The sequence below is a fragment of the Oryctolagus cuniculus genome, chromosome 13, assembly GCF_051225735.1.
Source record: "Oryctolagus cuniculus isolate XC-2025 breed Fujian yellow rabbit chromosome 13, ASM5122573v1, whole genome shotgun sequence".
Lineage (NCBI taxonomy): Eukaryota > Metazoa > Chordata > Mammalia > Lagomorpha > Leporidae > Oryctolagus > Oryctolagus cuniculus.
In genome coordinates this window covers 110373536-110384658 of record NC_142879.1, presented here as the reverse complement: position 1 = coordinate 110384658, position 11123 = coordinate 110373536, and the positions used below count along the sequence as shown (strand labels likewise).

At 51.8% G+C, this 11123-nt stretch overlaps 1 long non-coding RNA gene across 1 annotated transcript; it reads left to right on the top strand.

Annotated features, from left to right (window-relative positions):
- The first annotated feature begins 353 nt into the window (after positions 1 to 353).
- LOC138845051 (uncharacterized) lies at positions 354 to 10733 on the top strand. Its single transcript, XR_011381785.2, has 2 exons — positions 354 to 8004; positions 8636 to 10733. It is a non-coding gene; the product is annotated as an uncharacterized LOC138845051 (long non-coding RNA).
- The last annotated feature ends 390 nt before the right edge of the window (positions 10734 to 11123 follow it).

The window sequence follows — 11123 nt, the reverse complement described above, 5'->3', positions numbered from 1 at the left end:
TAATAAAGACAAGTAAATAAAATTTATGAACAAAAATTAAGCATTAAAAAAAGAAATGAAAGAGAAACAAATAGTTTGCTTTGAGCATAGGAATAGAGGGAGGTGGGCTGGTGCAGGGAGGTTGCAGGAGAGCACAGAGGGAGGTATAGAACCTTGTGGGAGAGCAGACACCCCCAGGAGGGCCCAGATGCTGGGACAAGGGGAGGCACAGGTGCCAGCACCTGCTGAGGGTGGCTGCTGCTCGGAGGAATGAGGACTGAAGAGGTGGGAACTTTGGGCTGCCGAAGTGAAGTGCCTGGTGGGTGATGGGTTCATTCCTCCACGCCCCAGAGAGGGAAGCGGCTGCCTGGGGAGGAGGAGACGGGTGGAGGAGCAGCGAGGAGGAGGAGTCAAGGCAGAGGCAGAACACTGACTCACAGCGGAAGAGGTCCAGGGGACCATTGGTGGCTGGCCACTCTGGCACAGCCGCGGTGGGAACTCTTGACAGGAACACTCTGGCCGTGACTCACACTGGTCTGTTGTGATTCAGATCCCACAGCAGAGAGAATGCACTGCAACTTTCAGGAACGGGGCCATCCCTGACTTGATCCATCTGCAGGGGAAGATGAGGGCTGGCCTGGCAGAGGAGCCATCCATAGGCCAAGGGCAAGAGCCGCGAGCATGTGAGTGACTGCAGGGACTGCAGGGGCTGTGGGAGGCTGTGGTGAGGGTTCCTGGACTGACAGCAGGAGGGTGACCATACCAGAGGGCAGCTGGGAAAAGTTCTGTTCTCAATCATCTTCAGGGAAGGAGAGGGACCGTCTACGACTGGTTATGTAACTGCACACAGGGAATGTTCTGCTGCTGGCCTGAGTCTCACAAGTTTCCGGTGTGCTCCCTCTCTGCAGGGAAGCTGTGCGCTGACCCAGCTCGCAAGGAAAGCTGCACTGGTGACCAATGGGAGGGAGCTGGAGCAGGAGGCATCCCAAGTCCTCTCACTTCCTTGGGGTGGTCAGATACCAAAAGGCGTGTGTCCATCAGCGGGGACAGAATTCTATTGGCCTGTGTGCTTGATTCTGGACATCAGAACTGGGACTGGAGCATTTCAGTCATGTTCTCCACAGCTGATACGTAACAAAAATGCATGTTTAGTCAGGAAATGACTGCTATTCTAGCTTCCAGCTGCATGAGTCTCTGTGGATCCCCTTGGCCCTTGGACAAACGCAAATGAGCATATCCAGCTCACCTCAGGCACCGCCTCTGACCCCTGTGGAGTGCTGACTGGGGTCTCCATGGCCTAGGGGCTGAGTACCGAGTGCCGGATCACCTCTCTGGACACCGAGATGGAAGTGGTAAGAGATGCGGCGTCACACCTACAGAGAGGAAAAGCAGCCGAGTTGGGCAGGAAGGGACTGAGCGGGACTCCGTGATGTGGGCAGCAGTCACTTTCAGATGGGAGCTGCGGATGGGGCTGGAGAAGCCCTGGTGTCTGCAGACTGCACGGCAACAACAGGAACTCGGCTGGGAATAAAACCCGCAGGAGTGAACTAGATGAGATGTTGAAGGGGCTTGTGGGATGTGGTTTTCACCTGAGGACCTCATGTTGAGAATTCCAGTGCTCCAAGGTCCAAGATTATACTTTTCATTTGTGCAAGGAAACCCAGGTGCCGTGGGAGCCTTCTTTGCCTCAGATAGGGCTTTGAGGAAAGCGGAAGCCAGAGGCACCCCTGGGTCCAGACAGACTCAAGACTCCAGGCCCATTCTTTTCTTTCATGACCTACAGACTCCTGAATCACACAGGATGGCTGCCAAACCTTGGCTTCTGAAGAGACAGGAAGGGGATTTTAAGAGCACATCCTAATGTCTTGGGGAGGAAGGGCTGGTTTTAGGAGATGAGGCTGCGCATGTGACTTGGCAACCAAGAGAAAACATCACGGATTTCCACTTACACAGATTGATACAGGGAGATACTTCCGAAGGAGGGGGTCACCCTCATGGCAAAAGCAGAAGAAAGTTCCAGTGTACGTGCTACCCAGGTGGCCAGCCCACTGAATGCGATCTCAGGGTCAAAAGGAATGTGCCCTCCGTGAGGATATCTATGTATTTTATACGCTGGGTAACAGAACTTCTTGGCAATTTTTGTTTAGAGTCACCAACCTTGAAATTCTGTCCACACTGAACACACAAAAAAGATGTGGCATTATAGGACAGAATTAGCAAATGTCTTATCAGACCTTTCTCTGCTAAAGGTTTCACTACTGAGTTTTGAATAATCATGAAGGGTGAGTCAGACAACCAGACCAAGTCCGTTTAAGGTCAAAGGAAGGTGAAGGAGGGGTTGTTGGATTCTAAAACAAGACAGAGCAATAGAGAGATGAGCCGCAGAGAGCCACATGGGCAGTGGCAGGGTCAGGTTCCAGAAGGACACACAGGAGACCCCCACTGCATGGTGTAAGAAAGACTGGCAGCTGGCCGAGTCAGCACAGCTGTGATTCTGGGGGCAGATTTGGATTCCTGAGCAGGTAGCTTTTGTCCACAGAATGCCTACTGAACTTGTGATCCTCTTTCTAAATGGACATAGTGTTGGCCAGCAGGAACACAGCATTCACATGGATGGATGATGAAGTTGATGGATAGATGATGGATGAATGAATGGATGATGGCTAGCTGGATGTTTGGACAGATGGTGGAAAGATGGATGGATAACAGATAAATGGATGAAGATGGATGGATGATGGATAAGTGGGTAGATGGATGGATGGACACATGACAGGTAGATGATGGGTGAATGGAGGGATAGATGGTGGATGCTGGACGGGTGAATGATGTATGAATGAATCACAGATGGATGATAGATGTACCAAGAATGGACTGTGGATAGATGGACCACAGATAGATGAAGGGATGGATGATATATGGATGCCTCATGCATGGTTGGTAGATGAACAGATGGATGGATAGATGATAGGTGGGTGGATGGATGAATGACGGACGCATCACAGATGGATGGGAGATGTTTCATGGATGGACGCAGATGGACAGATGGATGGACCCATGCATATGTGCATTTCCACATACATATGGTCTGTAATGAATTTCACAGTCATCAGCATTCTAAGAATTGTTGAGTGGAGGGGAAATGTGTAGAGGAATCTGCTAAGTCAAATGGCAAGAGGTTGCTCCGAGAAAGCAGGGGCCACACCTGAGGTCAGCATGGCCAAGGGTCAGGGACCATCGATCTCCTTGGACTGTGCATTCAGTACTGTCCTGAAGACTGCAGTGTTCTCAAACTACATGACATCCATGCAGAGGTGTTGGAGTTTAACATTACACAAAAATCCCAGGCGGCGCAGGCTGAGAACGAATAAAATGAGAATGGAAAACACACGGGGAGGTGTCTGGCACAGCAGTTCGGATGTCTCCTGGGACATGCACCCCATATCCAAGTGTATGAGTTGGAGTCCTAGCCCCAACCCTGATTGTACTTCCTGCTACTGCACTCCCTGGGAGGCAGCAGGTGGCAGCTCAAGTACTTGGGCCTCTGCCACCCAAGTGGACACCTAGATTGAGTTCCAGGTTCCTGGTTCCAGTCTAGCTCAGCCCCAGCTACTGTGGGCATTTGGGGAGTGAGCCCAGTACACAGGAGGTTCGTTTCTGTCTCTCACCCAAACCCATCTCTGCCTTTCAAACAGATAGAGCATATATATAGCTATATATTTACAAAGACATACTAAGGAAGAGAAACTTCCCTAGAATGCCAGGGGTACTAAATCAGCATCAGGAAAGGCTGTCTATTACACAAACATCTAGGGCACAGTTAGCACAGGAGGAGGACCCCGCAACCCAGACCTCTGGGGTAAGCCCAGCAGCACCCATCTCCACCCACAACTGGCTGTGGCCTGTTTCGCTCATGTCACACAGAGGAACAGGACGTGTTTCTTCTTGGCTCTCTTATCGGTACTAATACCTCATGTCTTTGTGCTCCAGGAAAAGACATCCACCCAAGGCCAAGCCGCAGCCAGGGAACCCCACCACCTCCCCCTGCCCATGCTGGGGTGAAACTGCCATGAACGCAGTGAACAACATCGCTGAGGTTTTGTCAAGACGTGTAAATCTCAACAGTAAGCCGCACAAGTGCTGTGGCAGAGTTCCAGGGTGGTCTGCAGGGCCATCCTGGGGTGGCCCCGGGGGCCTCAGGAAGTTCCCTTGGCAATGAGCACTGGGTGGTCTGGCTGCACAGCAACAGCCCCTTCCACGCACCCGTACAGATCCCTGAGCACCACTGACAGTGCGGGAAGTCCATTCTGCATGGACAGGTTGAAGGTGCGTTGTAGGAGCGTGGCTTTCTGGCTCCCGGACCCAGAGGCACCCTGCAGCTGCAGCACCACTCTAACAGCACAAGGAGGCGTGGGGACCAGAGCAGGAGCTCAGAACACAGGCAGCAGGCCCAGCTCCCTGGAAGTGGAGAATCTCCCTGGGCTCCCGAGGTCCTCCATTCACGAAGACAAAGCCTCGGGGCCTAGCAGCTCCCTGGGCAGCAGCAGAGGCAGACCTCCCCCTCTCTGCCTTCAAGGGCTCTGGGGAAGTGTCTCTGCCAGCCCGCAGCAGCCTCCACAGCTCAGCCCTCCCTCAGGACCACTCCAAGGCCCTTCTGCTTCCTGTTTCCTGTCCAAAGTCATGAAGTCTTCTTAAAGAAAAAGTAACAATGGTGCCTAGTGGTACAGCCTGCTGTGACTCAAAACAACAGGTGTTTAGAAGCCACTGGCTACAAAGTAAGGAAATACAGTATGCCCCTATTACTTGTGCATGGTACACAGGATATGAAGGGGGTTTCAAAAATTCATGCAAAAACAGAACGAAAAGATTTATGTTCATGTTAGTGCAAAACAGTTTTGAAATTCATGCAGTTTTTTCATAAAATGCATTTCCTGCAAACTTTTTGAAGATCTCCACTATTTAGCATACATTCCAAGCTTTAAGTCAAGTAAATTAAAATGAAGTGACTCTTCAATGTTAGAGGAAGCTGCACTGGGAACTCTGAGAGCCAACTGGTGACCGTGTGGAGGACACGGCCAAGAACAGCAGAAAATGAAATAAAAAAGAGGCCACACAAATATAGTGAAATGCTGACTTTTATGCTGAGCAATCAACCTGGAAATATAAGAGAAAAAAACCCCACGTGAGTGGACTGGGGAGCATGGTTGGGGCTGAGAAAACAGAATGTGAGGGTAAACTGCAGATCCCTGGGGAGGAGAGGAGATAAGCGCAGAGTTGGAGTAGGAAGTCAGGGTCTGGCAGGTCCAGCAGGAAATTGTTCTGCCTAAGCAAGAGACACAGCAGAAGCAAGAAAGAAAGTGCTGCATGTGTGAGATTTCTGAGCAGGAAGTGGAGCAGGGCTCCTGTGGGAATGAACGTGGCCAGAAGAGGAAACGGAGGAGTCACAGGCGATGGCGTCTGGGGCTGTGGAGCAGGAGGTGTTAGGCACCCTTGAGAAGGGGACCGGCGATTTCAGAAAGAACAATGTTCATTTTCAGGTTGGTTGTTTGATGGATGGGAAAAAACAGATGCCAGGGGAGCGCACAGGTAAAAGGGGTGTGAGCCTGCTCACTCCAGAGACAAGAGCCACCTCTGGGCAAACATGGCAGGAGCCCAGCGTGAGGGCAGTGGTACCGTGGCGCTGCCCAGGTCCTGTTTCTGCCCACCTGTGTCTCTGCTCATCAAGCCTGTGGTCTGTTTCTTATCGATCAAACTAGGGAGAGCTCCTTGGAAAAGCAAGAGACAAAATCAGGATCTGCCTGCCTCCTAGTGACTGGCACTTAATAAGGAATCAGGAGGAAGATGTGGCAAACACAGGCTGATTCTGAAAGCACAGGGCAGGTGGGTAAAAAGCATCCAACGGAGGTGGTGGGGAGGGGAAGCAGGCAGGCCTCTGGAGGGGATGCTGTCCAGGGATTCAGAGGCAGATGTTGGGCTGAAGGACCCAGGAAAGCCAAAGCCACCCCACTCTGTTCTCAACATTAGCTAAAGGCAGAGTGGGCCCCAGAGCAAAGCTTTACATTCTGATTTGAAACGAGCAAGGAGTGGGTAAAGAGAAGTGATCAGGGCCGGCGCCGCGGCTCAATAGGCTAATCCTCCGCCTAGCGGCGCCGGCACACCGGGTTCTAGTCCCGGTCGGGGCGCCGGATTCTGTCCCGGTTGCCCCTCTTCCAGGCCAGCCCTCTGCTGTGGCCAGGGAGTGCAGTGGAGGATGGCCCAGGTGCTTGGGCCCTGCACCCCATGGGAGACCAGGAAAAGCACCTGGCTCCTGGCTCCTGCCATCGGATCAGCGCGGTGCGCCGGCCGCAGCGCGCCGGCCGCGGCGGCCATTGGAGGGTGAACCAACGGCAAAGGAAGACCTTTCTCTCTGTCTCTCTCTCACTGTCCACTCTGCCTGTCAAAAAAAAAAAAAAAAAAGAGAGAAGTGATCAGTGATCTATGAATGCACCCAGCCACTGCTGAGGCTGCAGGCATGTGGTGCTCAGGGTGAGGGCCTGGGGATGTCACGGATTTGACGACAATGGAGACACTCACTTTCCACACACACACACAGGTGGTTATCTACAGGTGGCAATTTCTTGAACAGTATCCATTTTCTACTTATCAGCTTTAAACATTATTTTAAATTTGAGTTACTTTGTAACCAGACAAAAAAAAAAAGTCATTACGAAAGTCCGAAACTGAAAATTAAGCCAAACAAAATGTCAAGCCATCTTAATGCCCAAATATTTAAGCTGCATAATCCTTTCAAAGAGCTTTTTAATGTGATTGCATGGAAAGTACAGCGTTTTGCCAGCAGGTGAGAGCTTGAAGGTTTTCTGCTTTTACAATGCCAAGGACAGGCACTCTTTACCTTTAATGCTTTCCTCCTCCACAGGTGGCTTAGGTCTGGGACAAACCAATCCTTGGGGACATTCGTGGGCAGAGTGGAGTTGTGAGCAGGGCTGGACTGTGCAGGCTGCACTCTGTAGAAGAGGTCTCCCGGGAAGATAGAGGGCTCTTAGGCGGGAGTTTAGGATGCTGTGGGGTAGGCCGCCATGACAAGCTAGGCTTGAGCAAGTTGGTGTGTGACCTTGTACATGCATGGCTCCTGCTTTCTGGACCACAGTCTGGTGCCAGCACCCAGTTAAGGCGTCCAGCCAACCACAGGAATGTCCCAGCGACTCCAGCAGCGCCAGCTCTGAACCCTGTGAGTCAGGCTGTCCTGAGAATTCAGAGGCCACCACACGCCCCCACTGGAGGGCGAGCTGGAAGTTCTGGTTTGCAGATACAGCAGCTGCGTCCCCAGCATACAAGGGGCTCTGCCAAATCAGCCAGCTCCCATGTAGGTGGCACTGGTCTCAGAGTAGGGTGGGAGAGAAACCTTACAGTTTGTTCTGGCTTTTTTTTTTTAAAGATTTGTTATTTATTTGAAAGGTGGAGTTACAGAGAGGGAGGGAAGGTAAGTGTTCCCTGTGCTGGTTCACTTCCCAAATGGCCAGCACAGCTGGGTCTGGAACTCCATCTGGGCCTCCCATGTGGGTACAGAGGCCCGAGCACCTGGACCATCTTTTGCTGCTTTTCCAGAAGCATTAGCAGGGAGCTGGATGGCATGTGAAGCAGACAAGACTTAAACCAGTGCTCATACGGGATGCCAGCGTCTCAAGTGGTAGCTCACCCTACTGCACCACAACACTGGCCCCTGTCCTCGCTCCGTATCTGGAACTTATACAAGTCCCCCTGCTTTGGTTGCTGCTTCTGCCTGGCGACGTGCTGTCTAGGCATGGAGGGGCTGAGGTGCCCAGGGAGCTCCAAGAGGCAGACGCAGGCAGTACCCTCCATCGCAGCAAGGCTTTGCGACTCAGAGGCCCTGGCCCTCTTTTCCACGTCGCCTGCTTGACACCATGTGCGACTGACCAGGCTCCTTCTGACCCAAGCCAAATGGGAGACTATCCAAGGAGGATGCACCTGGGCATACCTGGCTCTGCCCCTATCCAGGACGAGAGGAAGGTGAGCTTGCTCTGGTCTTGCTGCCTGCTTTTCTTTCTTTGAAAGATTTATTTGAAAGGCAGAGTTAGGGAGAGAGATCTTTCAGCCGCTGGTTCACTCCCAAAATGGCCACAACAGCCAGGACTGGGCCATGCTGAAGCCAGGAGCTTCTTCCAGGTCTCCCAGATGGGTGCAGGAGGAGCCCGAGCACTTGGGCCATCTTCCACTGCTTGCCCAGGTGCATAGGCAGGGAGCTGGATGGGAAGTGGAGCAGCTGGGTCTCAAACTGGTGCCCCTATGGGAGGCCAGCGCTGCAGGACACGGCTTTAACCTGCTGAGCCACAGCACTCACCCTCTGGCCACGCCTCCATCCCTGTGTTCTCACTTCTCTGTGTGTTTCCCACTCCTTTGCATAAATGAAATGTTCTCCCAGCTGCAGAGCCACTTTCCCTGATTGATTCCCACCGTGGCCTCTGTGTAATGCAGCATCTTCATTTCCTGAAAATAGCAGGCGTTTGCTTTTGGAGTTGAGTTAATGTGGGTGGAAAGTAGTGAGCTAAGTCCCCACGGGCTCCCGAGAAGCCCCTCAACCTCTTGTCAGCAGCTCACATTTCCTGCTGATTTCTTCTGATTTTGCTCATGCCTCCCCCAGGTAGGAGACAGCCTGTGTCACTCAGAATCCCAGGAGACGTCGCTCTGGCCCGGCTTTCCCCAGGCCACCCCGGGAATTCAGGGGCATCCAGTTCTCTCCTGCACCAGGGCCTGGTTGGTGATCAGCCACTCGCAGAACGCACAAGGCACAACAACTGCCGCCCCACTGCCCACGTCCCAGCGATCATCTCCCGCTGCTGCTGGACTTGGACAGACGGCGTTCCCTCCGGAAGAGAGGCTTTACCACGACACGCTCAGTGCAGGTCGCAATTTTCACAGCCACTAATGTGAATTAATAATCTAATACCCTGGTTTCAGATGCGTCACTGGACGCCAGTGCACGTTGCCATGGTGATGGCGTTTTATTGCTCACAGCTGTGCAAACTCCGTTTGGCCGGCACGGTTCTCCAGCGTGACCTCTCCCCTCATGGGTTTGCACACTCTCAGGCGCTGCAGATGTAACAAAAACAAACAGAGAGAACAACTTCAGGGGAAGCTGTGTTCTTAGGCTCTGGGAAAGGACACTGGTGAGTACCTGGGGGTGAGGGCCCAGACTTTAGGCAGAACTGTGCAGTGGTACGTTCATGAAATTAAACCACAGCTTCAGCGCACTCTCCAGTATCACGTGCAAATGATAATCTGCTGGCAACTCCAAAGCGTCTTCTTCAAGCGCACTGGGCATAGAGAGTTCCATAATCGAATGCCCCAAGCCAGCTGCCACACACGAGAGGTACAGCCTCCCGGGGTGTCAGCCCCCGAGGACTCTGCCTTCCAAGGCTCAGGCCTGTGAGGCAGATGAGCTATCCAATGGACCGGCCTGAATCCCTAATCTGCTCCATAGCACACTGGATCAAGCGCCTGCCCGTCTCCAGGTTTAGGGGCATTTACCACATAGCCGTGGACAACTGGGAGACTGCGAAAACTTACAAGTGAAATGACTTGACCAGCATCAAGGCCCAAGACTCAAAATGGGGTCTATTTGACACTAAATCTTGAAATATTTCACCCTAAAAATAATATGCCCTGTAGGAGAAGTCTACAGACAAGGCTGTCCTTTTTGTCTGTTTTGTTTTGTTTTTAAAAGCAGCTGTAAACTTTTACAGGGTTTCTAAGCTTGTGCAAGCCTTAAGACCTGCAGGTGGCTGAAGCAATGCTGGACCGTCCTGCCTAGGTGGACATCGCCTCCCTTCAGCAGGCTGTCGTCTGTTAACAGACTCAAGTTTCTGCTCGCACTGAACAGCAGTGAGGCCAACACCACGTCTGCCTAGAGGTTTGCAGGCCACAGGAAAGCACTTGTGAATTGGGAACAATTTGATAAAACCTCAGGCCGCACTGCAGCAGAGCTGCAGGCCATGTACAGCTGCGCTTGGAGGACTCTAAGGCAGCTCTGCGATTTTCTGTGAACTCCGTTTTCCTGGAAGCACTGATGACCTCCCTGTAATGAGGCTCAGAACAAGGTGGCAGGTGAGGGAGCTGCTTCTGCAATTACTCGCTGCATCTCGAAGCCTGGGGGAATAAGGGGTTTTCCTTGCTAAGAAGCCTTATTTATTAATTGTTAATTAGAAGTTCTCTTATCAGCTTCTCTGTGGATTTGGTGTCTACAAAGAAAGAGTAAGGGGGAAATTACAAGGGCTTCTGTGGCGCCAGTGGCCTGCCCGCAGCGGCACCCAGGAAGCTCAGGTGAGATACAAGACGGATGCACTGGCCGCTGCATCTGTACAACATGGCAGGTGGGACATCTGAGCACACAGCACCACGCTGCAGAGCTCCCTGGGCGCAGTCCTACAATGACGGCACAGGAGAGTCATCCTCTACGGGAAAGCTTCAGAGGGCCCCAGCCCCGCATTCAGCTGCATGGCCTTTGAACAGCCCTGGGCAGGTGATCACTGATGACGTGGGCCTTCCTCCAAATTGGTGGGTCCTGAGACACCAACAGGTCACACGTCATCAAGACAACCTGCTGTGTGCGTGTGGCAAGCAGAGACCCTGTGTAGGGAGCCTTCGTGGGTGTGATGATGCATGGCTTCCATATGGAAGGAAATGAATGCCACCAACCCTTAAAGACACATTGAGCATGAAAATAAATATTGCCAGTTTAATTTTTTCTCTATAGGGTGGTTGTCTTTGTGGAATCTGTGGTATAATTCTTTGCAAGTTATAAAAGCGCATAATTGCTTTTGACAAATATAGATACACACATTTCCCCACTAGCAGTAAGTGGATTAGATGATATTTCAGATCTAGACAACCCTAATTAAATTACTCCTAACTTTACTGGCCTCTGTGGATTGATCTCTGGTTGACCTTCACAGCCCATCAGTATAAATGGAAAGAAAGATTCTAATATTCTTTCATGTTAACTTTTGCGAGAGCTCTTGCATCTGTGTACTACATCTGTGTGTGATCGTGTACCTATATTTTATACGTACATCAACCACAAGCGGCAAACGCTTGCTTGTTCTTTGTGTGCCTTTTGAAGGCCTTCAGTG